At 38.0% G+C, this 17,559-nt stretch overlaps 1 protein-coding gene across 6 annotated transcripts in view; it reads left to right on the plus strand.

The window, feature by feature from the left end:
* Positions 1 to 5,237: 5,237 nt before the first annotated feature.
* The window catches only part of LRRC4C (leucine rich repeat containing 4C), a 484,651-nt gene continuing 472,329 nt past the window's right edge, over positions 5,238 to 17,559 (plus strand). For 3 of the 6 annotated variants that reach the window (XM_071427590.1, XM_071427587.1, XM_071427593.1), the window contains exon 1: positions 5,400 to 6,050. The gene's annotated coding sequence lies outside the window, so the exon portion shown is untranslated. Of the gene's footprint in view, positions 6,051 to 17,559 lie in introns of all 6 variants that reach the window. The other 3 variants (XM_071427596.1, XM_071427599.1, XR_011679279.1) reach the window with 2 other exon arrangements.

Raw genomic sequence — 17,559 nt, forward strand, 5'->3', positions numbered from 1 at the left:
AGCAGTACAGAGAGGTTAGTCAAAGCTCCTGGACAATTAAAGCATTTGAGAATTGAAATATTGGTTCAAGATAGATGTCCAATCACAGCTTCCAGTTTTTCTCTTTTAATTTTTTTTTACCTGAATGTATGCTAAGTTCAAGGTCATGAAAAGAGTTATGACCAAATCAAAAAATCAAATTAAATTATTCTTGCTGCTTAGAAAATTAATTCCTCTAGGGAACTTAAATAAGCTAGTACCATACCCTGGTCTTTTTGATATCAGTATTTCTTTAGCACAGGATAAATCTAAGATGTTTAAGTTTAGTTTAGTAAGTTTCATCTTGTTTCATAAATAGTGATCAGTATTTAAGGCTACCTGTATATGCCAGCAATCCAGATGTTTTTAGCAAGTGCACAATTATGTGAGAATAAAGTCTAGACTATTACTTTGTCTCTTTTACTATTACTTTGTCTCTTTTCACTAAAAGATGTGCTGCACGCTTCTTGAAACCCATCTCTCTAGAGGGAGGAAGAGATACAATGGTCCCAGAGAAATGTAAGCAAATGTAAAAAGAATGCTCATGTTAGCTCAGGCTGAGGGTCTGTGTATTGGATCTGTGTCTTCTCCTTGCAGCAGCAGCTGCTGAAGGACGGAAAGAAGGAACTAAAAAAAGAGTTTATTTGCTCTGTTGACCAGAGAAGAAAAAACGTAATTTCCTTTGGAAAGGAAGTGTTGGGGGGGGGGGGGGGAATAGGTATAAATCAGAATATAAACAGTTGTATAAGATTTTAGGCTTTGGAGTCTGTGGGCATAGGCTTTTAAGATATAGGTAGATAGATAGTCTCATGAGCTGAACTTCTGAAACAGACTTTGTTTTTCATGCTTTCAAACAAGGTTTTAAACTTCTTTCCTTTGAAGGAAGAAAGATAAAGAAACATGTACTTATTTTTTTACTTCTGATTTTTCATCAAATTATTTTTTTCTTTTTTGCCTAAGATATTAGGGTTGGAAAATGTCTTTAAATAATAGCATCCAAATAGCAGAAAAACAAAGTGATTGATTTGTATTTCAGCATTGCAGAATTAATCTGAAATTACAGGCTTGAGACACTAAATTAAAGTTTTTAGGCAGAAGACTGGAACTTGATGGTAAGTCTATTGGAACTAAAAATACCCACAATGTAAGCTACTCAATTTTTCAAAATAGCTGGTTAGAAAAAAGCAAACTGTCACTATATGAAAAGCCTGTCTTTATTTTAGGGCAGTAAATAATGAAATATTGTATTTAGTGTGTTTCTCAAGTTCTGAGGAACTCACTTGAGTTGCTCAGTAGATTGACTGTGAGCTTTAAGAGATAAAGAACATGAAGAATGTGTTTGCTGCAGTTTTGCTGTTGTACCTTTTCCCTGGAGGAAAGGTTTAAGATGATACCATTATTGCTATTACTCATATGTCCATTGCAACAGTAATGCATAGACCCTGACAGATTGTCTGCAAAATTGTTGTAGCAGCAGAAATCTGTTTACCACTGATCTTGAATATAAACTTTGCAAATATGTCTTAAGTTAGCCGGCAATTAATTTTTCTCTTCTCCTGGTAATACATTCTCTTGTTTGCTTTTCTACTTTCTTTCACTGTTTTCTCTGAAAAATATTTGTGGTTAATAATAGGCTTCACAACTCCCAGGAGAAAGATCATTGTGATCACTTTTCCAAAAACCTCAGTATTGTGCAGTTCAGCTCTGAAGTTGTCTCAAGTCCAGCAGTGGCAGTGGATGCTTGGCTTCCTTACTAACAGCTGCCACTGCCCTCTAGCAGAGGCAGGAGAAGCTGCATTTGCTGCTTCACAGTCACTTTAGTTTTGAGGTCGGTGCATAAATTTACAGCACCCATTGATCCTGACTTTGTTAGGACTGCACCAAGCCAAATGGTGGATGAGAAACTGGTGTATATTTTCTTCTGATGATTGTCACTAGGGTGCTCATTGCGGGTAGTGTGCACTCTGGAAGCTGTAACTCTTCAAACTTCATCAGCCAGGGGTGCCTTCTTGTACTGGGTGCCAGCCTGTCTCCAGGGACCTCTTGGGTCATCTTTCACTCCTGCTGTGGTCTTGCTAATGCTTTCTCAGTGTGGGAATCAGACTCATAAATATGATTATTACTACACAAAGGAACTGGAAATTAAGAGGAAACAAGGGAATGGTCTGCAAATAGCATATGGAATATGGGGCATCACTAAATCAAATGATGCCAATATAATAATAAAATGAAATATTGCAGAAATATTTGAGGGGCTTCTGGAGGATTTTTGTGTGGGAGCATGTGTGCTGGGTCAGCACTTTCTCTGTTGAGGGCTTTGCTGAGCTATAAGCTTGTGTTCTTCACTTGTGCTGAATTTCAGAAGTTTTCAGAGGAGTGACATTGATATTAACTGACAGGTCATCAAATTCAGCTGAATGAGGTGAGGGCTAGAGTGAGGGGGAGCTGAAGTCAAGTTTCTTTTGTTTTTTCCCCTTGGGAGATGGGACGGAGGAAGGGAGTGGTATATCCACCTGGTGTATATTGCATTGTAAACTGCCTTTGTTTTAACCAAAATGGGGGAACAAAACCAAAGATGTTTGTAAGACTGTTGTAATCAGGAGAGTGATGAGATGACCTAAGTGCAGCCTGTTTTTGGGGAAAAACTGAAATCAAACAGCAAGAAAAACCTCTTGGAGTGCAAAGAATATTTTTTCCTTTTGATTAATGTGAAAGTAATTAGCAGGTAGTATGGCTTTAAAAATGACATAAGGACAGGTGAGGTAGGACAAAAGTCTTTGCCTGCACCTTTGGGATTATGATGACAAATATTTGGAAGATACCAGTTTATTCTTGGGCGAAATTTCATCTTTCTTTTTCCTCTCTTCTTTAGCATGTATTCTGTGTCATGGAAATTAGAATGCAAGTCAGTTTAATTACTTTTGCTGTTGTTCCAGTCCCATGGATTGTAAATATTAGATTTATGAATAGATTTAATTAGCTCTGGAGCTTTTTTTAATATACTCAAGCAATTCTGACTGCACCTAGAAAAAGGTCATGAAAAAAGCTGTCCACAATGGACTTTGGTCTAGACATGAGGTCTTCCTTATAGTTAGAGCTATAAGTGTTATATCCTTGATGAACTTGTTAATCTGAGAGTAGCAAAATTATTCATACCACAGTCTTAGAAAACAGAACCTGCCATTAGCTTCATTAGTATGTGCTCTGGGATGATAGACTCTAAAAGTAGGAAGTGTCAGTGTAGTGCTATACTTCTGTGGCGTTTTGGTCACTGCATGAGGTGGAAAAGGTTAGTGAGGAGTGTTTGACTGAAGAGAGCAAAGTCAATATGAAGGGCAGGTGAATGCATCAGGGCCTCTCAGCATGAGGAAATGAGTCCAGGCTGCTTGTGACAGAAGACTATGAATCTGTGAGTGGCATACTAAAGTGTGCAGAGCACTCCTATCTGATTTTTTTGTGGCACAGATAATTGAAGGTTGGCACAGTGTACTTGGGAAATGCCACCATTTGCTTCCCTTGATTAGTGACAGCGACCAATGCAGGCAAAACTTTGGCTAGATGGATCTTCAGTCCAAGCTGCTGTGGCTGCTCATGTTCCTATGTAGATAGGCATGTTTATGTTTGTGGATGACCAAGAATCCTCTCTAAGATCCACAAGTCAAGAAAACAGCAACATAAGATGTCATGCAGTGATTTGGAATAGGATGGAGGGCGAAGAAAGGCTAGGGTGGAGAAGGAAAATAATTGCAGCAAAGAAAAAAATGGCAACAATATACTAATTCTCCTGTTGGTGCAGTGGATTTTCATATAAATACATCATTTTAGATTTAAATTATACAACAATTTAAGCTGAAGAAGTGAACAAAAGCCGAAGTGGTTATGTGTCATTTGTAAAACAGTGCAGGTCTTCCATCTTCTGAAACTGTGTCCTACATTTCTCTTTCCAGGTACCACAGCCTCCTTATCATGCTGTGTGGCTTTGCAAGTTCACTGGCTGTTAAAACTGCAGGGTTTACTTAACAGTGGAAGAGTTTTACTCCACATTAGTACTAAATATCGTGGCCACCATGCTTATGGATTTTGCCTTGTTACATTGCAGTCCTTTGTGCTACAGTAGCAGTAAAACTGCCACAGTCAGTGGCAAAGCAAAAGCTGCTTTGCCAGCTACTCCATGGTTGGTGTACCTAAAACTCCCCAAAGCACTTCCACCGTGTTCAATTACAGTTTGCTTGCTAAAACCTGTGGTGGTAGCTCTTTCTGATATGAAGCACCAAACTCATTTCATGTAGCTCATTCTTTAGGGAGCTCTGTCATGTGTATTTGGCTGCTCAGACCAATGAGCTGGTTCCTTAACAGTCCCTCATGGTTATAATTTACTGTAGTAATCCCTGAGCTGCTTCTGAGGAATGGTTTATTTTTGTTTTCATGTTTCTGAAGGGGTCTCAATCTTCAGTCTCCTGAAGGAGTCTGAAATGTCATCTGCTGCAAAAAGCTGAAATCACGGATGATGAGTGAGACAGCAGCGTTTGCATCCTGAACCTGATGCAGAGGGTCTGAATTACCTGTGGGAAAGCAAAGGCAATATGTCTGTTTTCCTATTTCATGAGTGAATTACAACTAGGACTTGTACTTACCACAGCAGAATACTCAGGTTAGTGAACCAATGCAGGTCAGTTATTTAGGCAATAAAAGGAAAATCTGTTTTGGTTCTTGGACTGAGAACTCTAAACTCATTTCATAAGTGAAAGGTTTTGGCAAAACAATTCTCACTAAAGGAGGGAATTTCAAGCACCTTCGTAAATGCAGTGCTGGATGTCTGCCTCCACTGACATTCTAATTTTTTCTTTTCCTGCTAGATGTCTTTTCTTTTCTAAAAATATTTACTTGACTCTGCATATCACTGCCTAATCTAAAGATGGATAATAAAGTGCTGATTTTAAAATCCCAACTGGTTCAGGATATAAGAATGACTTTTAAAATATTGCTAAAATTATCTGTTTGGAACAAATTTTTGAACTGATTATGCTCTTCTGGCTGTAGTGTGGTTTCTACACTACCAACCCCCCACTCCCTCCCCCTATAACCATTGCTGCTGTCCTAATCTTCTAGACTGTTTAGTGCCCTCCTCTTATCCTAAGTAAAATACAATTGCTGGCTCCGGTATTCATTAGGTGATAATCCAGATTAATTCAGACTTTGATGTAGAAACAAGTCCTATTTCAGCTGCCAAGAAATCCAGATTGCCCCATGGAAAATGCACACACGCATGCACATACACACACACACGCACGCAGTATGTAGAATGCCTTAAAGAAACTGTAGCTAACCACCTTATTAGTATTCCTCCCTCCTCTGTGTTTCACTTGCAGCAACAGAGGGCTGAGCAAAATGCAGTAGAACAGGGACAGAGACAGAGCTGGCAATCATCTCGGTGCAGGCTGCTGAATGTAGGGGGTGGGGGGGATGCAGCAAAGCAAGATTAATAACCTTGCCATAATCCTGTGCACCCTGGAAGGAGATACCTCCGGTGACTGAGCTGTTCTTGTCTTGATTAATTGGACTGAGTGAATGAGTGGCTGGCAATCCACCTGGTTTGGAGGCGACCCCCTGGTTTTGCTGCTCTCTGAATCCTCTACCCATCTGGGAAGGTAACAGTGAGACATACCATCTGCAGCACACACAGCAGCTATTGGAGGCTACTACTGACAGTTTGCACTACAGTTTTTTGGTGAGCAAGAAGCCAGGTATATTGTACAGTAGGATATTTCTGTGCTCAAGCTACTGAATTTCACAATCTGGTCCTTCAGCAACCCCCTATGCTCCCTTTCCAATTGCCTTTGAGTTCTGGGCTTACTTTTGGCATAGTCTCCTGGATGCATTTTGCTGGGGATGGAAGAGCAGTAAATGGAACCTCTGAAAACTAATTGTTTTGCTTCTGGGTGACTCGAGAAAGAAAAAAGCTTTAAGAATCACATCCACTTGGAGGAATTTAAATTTCTTTCTGAGAAGTTTATAGAGGAACTGTACTAAAGGTAAGTCCAGGGGATTGTCTACCCCTTCTGTTTCCTTGTTTGTTTCCTGCTTGCTTAAAGTAGGGGAAAAAGGCTAAAACGTTAATACTGGGTGCATACAGGGTATGGTGTTTGTGAAGTCTGTGCTTGTAATTTGCATCCCCTTTTTACTTCCTTTTCTGCTTTTTTTTTCCTCCTTCCCCTGCCATTTGCACAGTAAAAATGCTTGCAAAATAATAATCTATAGGGCTCCTGGAAAATGTTAGTTAAATAGCACTATAAAGCTCCTTTTATTTCAAAGGTATTAGAATTTCTAGGAAGAGAAATCTTTTTATTAAACAAGCTAAAATATTTGGGAAGTATCTTGAATGGGCAAGAAATATATAGCTCGTAGAGTATCTTCAATAGAAGCCTCCATATTTTCATAAATCTTGTCTAGTTTTTTCTGCATTTCAGTCAGCTCTGGAATGATGAATATGTAAGTACAAAGCTGTTTCTGCTGCTGTTAGCTGAAGAAGGTAGCAGAATAGAAATTTGTGGGTTTGTGCATCCACTTACATGAAGTTCGTCTGTTTGCTTCTCATTAACCTTTTGAATGCCGCTTTCTTTTTTTTTTTTTTTTTTGGCTACAGAATTTATGCAATATGCAGGACCAAGCAGTAATAACTCTTATGGTATAAAGTGCCAATCACAAATGGGTTTTTGTGGGCCATTAATTTTTGGGATGGGGGTGCTACTAAGCACTCAGGTGATAAAAGTAAATGCTTCATCCAGCATGGTTCATTGCACTCCAGAATTTCTGGAGATCTATCAGTTGTATTGCTCTGGTGCTACTCAGTATTTAAGCCTGGCACTTTGCCTCCCCCTGCACCCCCTTCCACAATGCAGTTTCTACTGTAACAGTATGACTGCTTTAGCCTTTCCCATTGTTTCATTAAATAATATAAATAAAATACCATTGCACTACAATAGAATCAGAGCTCTTGTAGTTGAGTCTTTTTTTTTTATTGCTGCACTGATAGTACTTAGCATTCCCAAGGAGGTAAACAAATCTGTAAATACATTTCAAAGATGCTTCATTCTCCAAGTGCAATTGCTAGGTACTCATGCCTTTTCAATTAAATGACTATGAATGGCTAATATTGAACAATACAGCATCTCTTTGAAATACTGCATAGCTGGATATGTACTGTAAAAAGACAGGGATCAACATAGAGTTCTACTGAGTAATCAGATGTTCAGGTGCTTCTATGTGTGTATGCAAAGAAAAGCGGAATTACATCAGATTTGTAAATACAAAGGCACGTTAGATAGGATGATCTGTTTGGTACAAAGAAGTATAATGACCCTTGTAATAGATCCTGTGTTGTAAAGCTAAAAACTTAATGAAAAGGCTCTGCTTCAGAGTAATCAAATCACTTTATATTATTGCATCCTGTCAGTCAGTCCCTCTATTTCCCACTGGTTTTGCATAATAGCTTTAAAGATGGATTAAGGAAGAAAGGAGAACTGGTTATAGGTGTGTTTCCCCTCATTTTCTGGAAGTGATGCTTCTGTGTTGCATGTGCATTTACTGTATATGATTATGACAACCAGATCTTTCTGGGCAGGATGCAGTTTTCCACAGTTTTCCCATGTTGTACTTTGCTCAAGCCCCAAATGCATGCTGCATCAGAATCTTACTTCACCAGGCAATAAGCTGTGTTTTAACTATGGGGAACAGACTCTGTGATGAGGGCCAAAAAAAAGTGTGTGTGAGAAGAGATGACAACTCATGATTTTTAGAGCCTTACCCTGGTTTTAGAATTGAAGTACTGAATGAGACTATCAAAGCAGAGATGTTGACTGGATGAAAGCAGGGGACAAATGTTCTGGTTGGAGATGAAACTTTCATGTTCTGGCAAAAAAGACAGAAATGCGAAATGCATTCTTCACTTCCATTTCTGTATATTCTGATACATGGAATAAAATTTAGTCGTGTTGCCTCAAACTGAGTGGAAGACCAGTAGCCTGTATGCTGGAAAAGAAGTATGTCATCACTCTTTATAGTGTCCAGCTGCTATTAATCATCTGTTTTTATGTAGTCATGCTTTTCCATTATCTCCTTATATTGTGGACTAAAGCAAATGCTGGTTATTTGGCATTTTAACAGGCTCACTGAAGAGGAAACCTTGTGCTTCTCTTCCCATGTTCCCCCGGTTGTGTTGGCTTAGATTTTCATTAGAACTTTACTGGAATTTTGCTTCTGATTTCTTAATTATACTGTCACACTTGTTATTTTGGTATCTCTTATATGTGATATTGTATCTAACATAACATGTTATTATAGAATCAAATTAATTTTCTAGTACTTTTGTTATTCTCATGGTAAGAGTGGAAATTTATAATACTCAGTTTTAGCAGGTTTTATGTGGAAACAGGCTTTAGCACCAGTTGGACCATGTTGGGGTTTTTTGTTTTTAAAAACCCAAACCAGTAGTCAAATCTATAAAAGGAATTTTGTTTCATTTTAATGATCCTTGAATTTAAATTTTATTTCATAGTGTAATGCCCCATATGCCTTCAGTCTCACCTAATATGTAAAATGCTTTCTTCCTGTACTCTTTGACTGCCTGTGTGAGCTCAATCCACTGTGCTCTGTGCATCTTGCTGGAATTTGATGGGAAGGCCTGCAAAGATCTTGCAGTAAGTGTGTCATAGGTAAAGTGTCTCAGTAGGAATATGGGTACAATGAGGTTCTCATGAACTGAATTGTCTAAATGTTATTGTAAGAATAAGTGGAAGATGATAGAAATTTCTTTTTCACTTAGTTCCAGTTAATTGAGCAGCTTCCTTTTCTTGTTGCTGAAGTCAGCCAACCAGGCACTAACTTTCTCCAGCACATGTTTCTGTGTTTCTAAGACCAGGGTACTTTACACATGAATTCTTTCTTTCTTCTGGAACAAGCTGGACTGACAACTGGTAAGGCAATCTTGAAGCAGTGCAGTGGCATAGAAGTAAGGGGAGGATGGAAGAGAGATCTACCAGCAATTCCAGGACTTAAACCAAAAGAACCAGTTCTGTGGGAAGGCAGAAACCATCATTTTGATTGCTGACTCCCTGTGTTGGTCTGTAATATTATCTTACACTAAGGTGATGACACTGGCCTGGTTTTGAAATAAGGAGGCAGAAAAGAGTAGTTTTTCAGGAACATATTGCTTATAATGGTGTACTACTTTGACAAATACTCTGATCACTTGAAATTCATGCAGGTGGACTTTGGGTTCTTAACTCTTTAAAAGAATTAATAGTAAGTAAAATTTACTTTTTTTTCCACTTGAAGAAAAATGAATTTACAAATACATCCCTTGAATTGACAAGTTAGGTGAAAGAAGTAAATTACATTCCACATCCCCCCACCCCCTTCCCACCTTCTCTTTTACTCTCCTTCCCATTTCTTTTCATTCTGTGTCAAAGGATAAGGTTTAGGAGTGAAGGAGTCACCAAAATTCCTTTTCCTAAGCTAGCAAGCAAACATGGTAGGTAATATGCTGCTTAAGAGTCTTGAATCTAATCCAAATTAATTGTAATTTCTAAAACTAATTTCAGTATTCCTAGTTGGAAGTGTGAAAGTGAAGTTTATTTGGGAGATTTGTTTAATTCTTTAGCTTGTTAAAAAGACAGTTAATTGAGTTGTTTAGGGAAGACACCCATTGTGATGCTATTTATTTGTCTTCTCACAGATTGAGGTAGCTAAGGAGGCATCTTTTAATAGTAAGAGTTCCTTATATTTTTTCAAATTAGTGTGGAAGTGTATGTACTTTTGAGTTATATAACAAAAATTTTAAAAATGAGAGCATGTTTATTTAGACATTGTGGCTTTCAGGAGGAGTGGCCCAAAAGAGTAGCGTTGAGAGCATGGTGTATATATACAGGTGGGAATCTGCTTCCAGAGGTTGTTACTTCTCAGACTGCTCAAGTAGTGATGGTGAAATTCTCAAAGTGAAGATCAAATGACCCAGTGGAATGCTGAGTTTCAACAGCCATTTCATATTGCCAAGGAGGAAACTTAGCGTTTTGGTGTTCTCACAATCTGCAAGATGCTGCTGTGTAAGAGCTCTTGCTGCCAAACTTAGAGTGGTTACATAAGGTAGAATCCTATTGATCCTGGGGGAGGATGGTGGGCAGAGATTTCTTCAGAAACTGGAGACTTTCTCAGAACAGATACTGCAGAGGCAGAACTGTACCAAGAAATCTAGGTCTCTTCCCAGTGCATATTGAAGAAACTTTTTGCACAGACAGGTGTTTTGTAATTTGCCAAAATTTCTTTACTCAACTGGCCATCAGTGGTAAGTATTCTTTGTATTCTGTGCCTTGCGGAGGTGAACAGAAAGGTATAAAACAAAAATGTGCCTCAATGAAGCTCATAACTGCAGATGTAAAGGGCTTCTCTTCATGCATTTTTTAGATACCATTGAGCTTGTGACCTGTAGCCAGCAGATTTTTCCGTGAGGCCCATTCCAATCTCTTTGGTGTTTTTAGATCTTGTTTTGGTAGGTTAAATTTATGTCAAGGACCCATGAAGTCCAGCATGTACTAGTAACTACAGAATATGTTCTAGTCCCATTGTCTGTCCTGCTTACAAAAGTAAGAACAGACTTATGTCAGCCTCTGTTTAACTTCTCTGAAACAGCTGATTTGGTATGAAGGAAAGATGGTGAATGCAGTGGGAGGGTAGTAACACTCTTAAGGAAATGTTTGCTTAATTTCATTTAACTTCCCGTGGGAGCATTAGAGGCCCTCTCCTTACTCTTGTTTAGTTGTAGGAGAAAATGCAACATGGGGCTGTCAAGGAGTGGGCATGTATTTTATAGACTCTTTGCTCACTCTTTGAAATTTGTCTACCAGTGTATAAACTTTACTGTCTTTTCTGGTGACCCAGCAATAAATTTGCATATGAGAAAGAACAGCAATGCTTCTATACTGGCTGTGGTGCATCACTAGCTTATTTAATACATTGAAGACTTCATTCTGGTATGATTATGTAAATCTAGGGATGGCACCTCTTTGTCTGTGTGATTTCCCCCTCACCACTTACTGCTCATCAGTTAAACATTCTTGAAAGCATAGTTAGTAGTTACTAGTTGAAGGGACAAAGCGAAGGTGAATGTTCTGAGGGTTAAACCTTTCAAGAGAGGCTCTCATGTTGGAGCTCCTTTTGTTTCAATCTATTTTTCATTTTCTCTGGAGTGTCTCATAGGGGTGCATTTCATGTAAACCTGTAAATCTTCACAATACTCTTGGTTATTTCAGGAAGAAAATTATGCATGTTGAAATGAAATGATCTTCCTACTTAAAACCTGCAAGAGTAGCTGCCTTCTGAAAAGCAGAAAGTTCAATAGGAAAAACTGGAGAGAAAAAGGGTGAAATAAGATGAACTCAGAGATTTACCTCTAAGGCAAAAGTAGTTTCCTATTTAAGAATAGAAATAGCGATTGCATTGTTCAGACTGCATGTGGAAGAAAGTTTTAATTTTGCATGCAAAATGTATTTTGGCAGTTTGGCTGAGAGAAAATGGGTTGTAGAGTGTTCTTTTAAATTTTCAAGCATATGCTTCAGAAATTAGTCAGGTCTCAAGTCTCCATTTTTATTTTGAATAAGGCTAATAGCACGAGTGGTGTTATGAAAACTCCATAAGAGATTTGGAACTTTCTTGAAAAAAAGCCTTGAAAACTTAAGGCTTGGATTTGTCTAGGAAACTTGAGCTGCAGTTCTTTAAATAAAGGAAGAATATATTAAGTAAAAATTAAACACAAGTCAGAACACAACTTCATGGAAGTGCTACCTCTACAAAGACTCTTCAGTTATTGTATTGCAATTGAGTTGTAATATTAAAGTCATGTTCTTTATCTGTTCAGATATGCAATCATTCCTCTCATTAAGTAAAAATAGTTAAGATCAGTTGAATTTAAAAATGGGAAGTAAACTGAGGCACACAGAGGAGGTAATTTACTAAGTAGGTATGCAAGAAGCTAAGTATCCAGAAATGGCTTCAAATCAAGTGACCAATACATTGAAAGTTTGTATTGTGTAATAGAACTGAATGGGTAGATATTTTCATTACTGGAAAAGAAAAGGTTATGATATCTGGAGATCATGAACTAGACCTCAGAATATTTGACAAAGGCAGTTTTTACATAATGAGTCAGGTCTTCTGTGAAAAATATATGCCAGAAGTGTGAAAACTTTGACCATCTTCAGAAACTAAAAAATTGATGGCTTTATTTTATCGGCTCTAGAATATGCAGAGGAATATGGCTGAGTATGTATGGCTGGATACATGCAACCTGTCATCAGGAAGTAAACATGTTTCTTTCTGCTCTTCATGTTTCGTATAACACCTATTCCATGTGATTTTTTTTTACTCTGAAATTTGCAGGGGGATGCTCGCAGTGGAGTGGGCTGTGTGTGGTAGCATTGCTCAGAGGTGTTTTTGTTTCCCTGTGACCCTCAGGATAGTGTCCGTGCTCTTTACTGGAGAGCAAAGTGGCCTCGGGGAGCAAGGATTGCCCTGGTTCTCTTTGGCTCTTTCCTACCCTGCAACTACCATGTGATTTAGACGAACGGTAAAGGGAGAGAGAGTCTAGCCTGACTTGTGAGCTTCCCTTTTCCTCCCTTCTCATTGATATTCAAGGCTTGCTGTAGTAACCCGATGCCCTCCTTTTACAGAAGTCACAACCCTTTCAGACCACAAAAGATCCCTTCAGACCGGGATTCCCTTGACAATCAGCTTTATAGTTTAAGCAGCTTTATGCAATACTGACAACAGTGACAGTTGAGAGAGGTAACTAGGAGACTTCTTGTATTATAAATACTTGGCTTGGGAGTGTGTGCTTAAGGGTCTTAAGCTGCCTAAAAGAGTCTCTTAATCTGCCTTAATTCTTCTTATTATATTATTTTTCTGAAGTAGGTGGAGATGCACAATCTTTCTTTTAATTTAGATGAGAATAAAAGTTCCACACCTGTCTCATTGCACATTATATTTTTCATATGCTATTGTATGATTTATATGTTCTACTAGACATATTTGCAGAATGTAGAAAGAAAGGAGAAAAGGAGAAGTCTGTCCAAAACCCTTGTTTTTATATAATGTATTTTCCCATTTGAAATCAAAGCTTTCCTTTGAATCATGAACACTTCAATGATTTTTCCATCTGGAATGTAATGGAAGATTCTGAGATCTGGCAATGGAGAAGACTATCTTCCTTATCTCCTATCTCTCTGTGACATAAACCTACTTTGTCTCTGTCTAGGAATGAGCCAACTTGAAATGTTTGTTGGTATCAGCAGGAATCAAGCTTCCCCCAAAACATAATTTTCTTTATGCTTTTGGATATGGTAAGGGAAACTGTGGGAGAACACAGGACAGCCTATAAAGTCATGGCCTTGAGGATACAGCAGAAGTAGAGATGGATAAAGTTACTGCTCTGATATTCATAAATGTTTACTTTGCTGGTAGAAATGTATTTTGCTATTATTGAGGGAGGAGAAAAGCCATGACTTGCCAAAATGTGCTTTCTAAATCTGAATATTTAGAAAAATAACATTCCTTTCTAAATGTAACATGAGTAATTATTTCCTAAATTTATTTTGTTCTAGTTTAATGTCTATTATACAATGAGAGTGCTTTCTTTTAAGCAGAAACCATGCCTGAGCTTTTGACAGTTAAAATCTTTTACTTCTGAACGTTGCTGGTGGTTGTCTTTCTTTCCATGTTGTTTAACTATAATTGGTGTACTGGAAGGCTCCTTGCATGATCTTGTCCAGGCCCTTGGGCAGTGGAAATGAGTAGGTACTTCCAATAAGGATATCAGTTTATGAGAATAGACATTTGACCTCCAGTCATTCTACAAATTATTGTCTAAATAGTACTTTTCAGATGTAGGTGCATTTCTGGAGTCACTTCAGGCTGAGACCTGTTTAATTATTTAAGCCTAGTGGTGAGCACTACAAGAAGCAGTGGAGAAAAGGTCACTGGAGCAAGAAGAGCATATCTTCTACAAAAGACCCTGATGTACCACTTGATTTTAGTAGGATAAATACACAGACACTAGGAAACATTAAGAATTTAAGGTTTCATGGGCTTTTTACCATTGCTAGTAATGGGACTGGAAATTGCCTTTTGTTAGTGTAATACTGTTTGAATTTTTAATATTACAAAGCAAAACAAGTGCTTTGTTTCCTTTTCTGAAACAAATTGTGAATATGCTCTTACATGAAAAGTGTTTTGAGGAAGACTGCTAGTGTAATACTATGGTGGTTTGGTTTTCTTTTAACATCACATCTTAAAAGCAGCTACTTGAGCTGTTGGGATTTTTTTTCAGTTCTCTAGAGTCTCAATTTTATGATTTGATGTTATCATTGAAAAGGAGTTTGTGTAGATGATATGAGATGAAACTAATGTGTATTGTCCTGACTTTTGTCCCAGATTGGAAGTCTGTTAGATTGTGTTGTTTTGGTAGACAAAAGAAAGCAATACCCCTCAATTGTCTCATTGCCCTATCCGTTAGACATAATCCCTAACAGTACTGGAAATATGTGCTGCCTTTAAATCTAGGCTAATACTCTAGTACTTTTATAGGGAGCAGGCTCTTTTTCTGTGCTTGTTGACATTAACAGTGTTTAGGTAAGTATAAAAAAAAGTTTAGGAAAAAATAGTCTTATTTGATCTACTGCAGGTGTATATAGCTACTTTTTGATCTGTCTTAGTTCCTTTTGCTTTCTCTGTGACCAGTTTTCCTGTAGGGTAAAGAGTGTACAGGTTTATGTACTGTATAGACTACTAAAACTGTTATTGAGCAATTGCATTATGCTGGTAAATTGCTCCCCAGTGCATGGTTGCTGCCCCTCAGGACAAAAATGAGAATCTTCCCTGCTGCCACCCTATGTCCTTCTGATGCCATTTCTGATTAACTTGCTTTCTCTGCATTACAGTAAGAAATATCTTTAATGGCTTTTCATTATACATATGATGCCCCAAGTTTCATCAAATGAGGAAACTTTTACTTGCTTGGGCTTTCAATTTCTACTTGCAGGCACTCAGCGAGCAGTAATTTTTTTGGATTTATTGTTCAATAGATGATGAAATGCAGTCATTTTGCAAGAGATAAAGCAATAGTTTGCTTTAGAGATCAAAATGTTTAAACTGGCAGAACTGGAACAAAATGGGTTGTCCAAGCAATGCATTGTTGTACGGTCAAGACTGTGGTTCAGATATTTGGTCTTTTGCTACCTGTGACCTTTAGTGCCAAAAATTTTTCTGTTAAGCTGCTCATTCCCAGGCAGGAGTGAGGGTCAGTACACCAGTGTTGCCTTGCTGCTGCCTTTTGCATTACCTTTATTGCTAAGTAGGTTTAAAACTGCACTGCGGTAGTGCAGTACACATGGAGAAATGGATCACTTTGGGCATGCCTGAATCTGAAATACGTGCAACAAGCCCTTGCTAGGACTGGTGCAACTGCTATTCACAGTGGATGAGGGCAATAAAAGTGGGTCACCATATCACATAGTGGGCAACTTTTGTGTCATTAGCAATGTTACTTTTGGCTTTGTTTGTGAGTATTGACATCATAATTTCAGTCTTGTTTTTTGCTTGCTTTGCATGCCCTTAGCTGGTAAGGATGGAGATGAAATATGCAAGCAACTTCTGACTCATTCTCTTCACATAACTTGAGAAGGATTAAGCAAGAGTTGAGTCACTAAAAGTCACTAAATCAACCATGAAATTGTGACTCGCTGTATTGGAGGCTGTGTCTTGCTTTCCATTGTTTTGCATAGCCCCTCATTCACAGTAGGTGTGAAATCCAGCCACAGTTTGTACAGCAGCTTATGCTAATACACCATGTTACAAATCCTGCTCTGGAATTACAGGGTTGATTCTGTTTCCCCCGAGGGCAGAAACAGCAAAGTAGGACTGTGAGATCAGTTTGAATAATAGAGATAAATATTACAAAACCCATACAGGTGTTGAGCTGCTTTAATTGCTGTGTAGCTGCATAGGGAAACATGAGGACAGATAGTGCTCTGAGGACACTGGCTGGTAGAACTCCAAATGAATAGCTGGACCATGCAGCAGCTCCAGGGCTTAGGGATCTGACAGCAGTCCAGCCAGCTGTTCCCAGCAAAGGCTCTGATTGCAGTCTTTGGTAAAATAACACCTGTAGCAAGAGTTTTAACAAAGTTCAGATTATGTTGCCTTGTACCTTACAGTCATGAATTTAGAGGAATCTCTACCTCCTGAAGATGATCTGTATGGTGTTTAATTGATATGAAGATTATAGGCTTCCAGCAAAAAGTAATGTGACTGTGGTGATTACTCTTAAATTTATGGACTATAATAAAACATTTATATGGCATATTCCTGTTGAATTAGCCCGTAGCATCTATTGTTTGGGGTGTTATTTTCTATTGAACTTGATTTGAGGATCTGAATGTAAAAAATTATTATTAAAAAGCAAGTTTTCACTACCTCATCCACCTTAGTATGTATTCCTTTACAGAGCAAATATATTTAGGTTCTCATTTACAGTTGAAGCATAAAAAAGCACTCAACATTTTACCCCTTCATATCTGTTGTAGTACAAGTTTGTTTAAAATGGTTCAAAAAGATGGTGGCTTTGAGTTCTGATTGTGGAAATTAATGCATTAAGGACCTGCAAATTCACAACAGATGATGAAACTATGTGGCATTTAAATTTTCAGTTCTAGGATATGACAGAGACAAAATTGAAACAATATTGTTTACATTCATTACTATGTATGTGTAGTCTTCCCTGAGAAAACGTAAAAATAATTTAAAATTCCAAATCTGAATAAGAAAAAGCACTGAGTCCTTCAAGACAGTCCCTACCACCCTCTGCATAAATACAACTATTATTTAAATAATACAATTAGTAAAACTTTAGTCTTATGATGTTCTGTCACTGTCAGAATGAGGTTGTGTCCATATCAAAATACTTTGGGCTAGTTTCTTTTATGAAATAACCTTAACTGACTTTGCCTTTTGACTTCAGATCTTCATAAATACAAATACGTCTCTTGTCTCTGCTGCCTTCATTGCTCTCTTAACACTGCATGACACAAACATTTTCAGATTTTATTCAGAGAGTAAGACAGTATTTATTTAGAAATCCATTCCTGTTCTCATATATGCAGTTAGAAATATCGTGTCTGTGAGCATATACACTCATCTATTATTTCAGAAGTTTCAAATGCTTCTGCCATAATCACTTATGCTAAAACAGAAGCTGATTTTCTGTCCAAAACATTAAAACTTCTTGTACTTGTGAGGTGAACAACTATCTGAAAATATTTAGATTACTTTTTTGTTTTTGTTTTAGTCTGTAGAAAAAGCATTAAGTTTCAGCTGGCGTGGGCCCTGCCTAGTCTCCAAACATTGGTTTTGTGTTCACTGACCACAGGCATTTTTGCCTCCTCTCCCATAGAAGCTTTCTCCTTTGCATTTCCTCTGCAAATTTTGAGCAAGATTGGA

The sequence above is a fragment of the Agelaius tricolor genome, unplaced genomic scaffold, assembly GCF_023055355.1.
Source record: "Agelaius tricolor isolate 1412-34295 unplaced genomic scaffold, bAgeTri1.0.p SCAF_5, whole genome shotgun sequence".
Lineage (NCBI taxonomy): Eukaryota > Metazoa > Chordata > Aves > Passeriformes > Icteridae > Agelaius > Agelaius tricolor.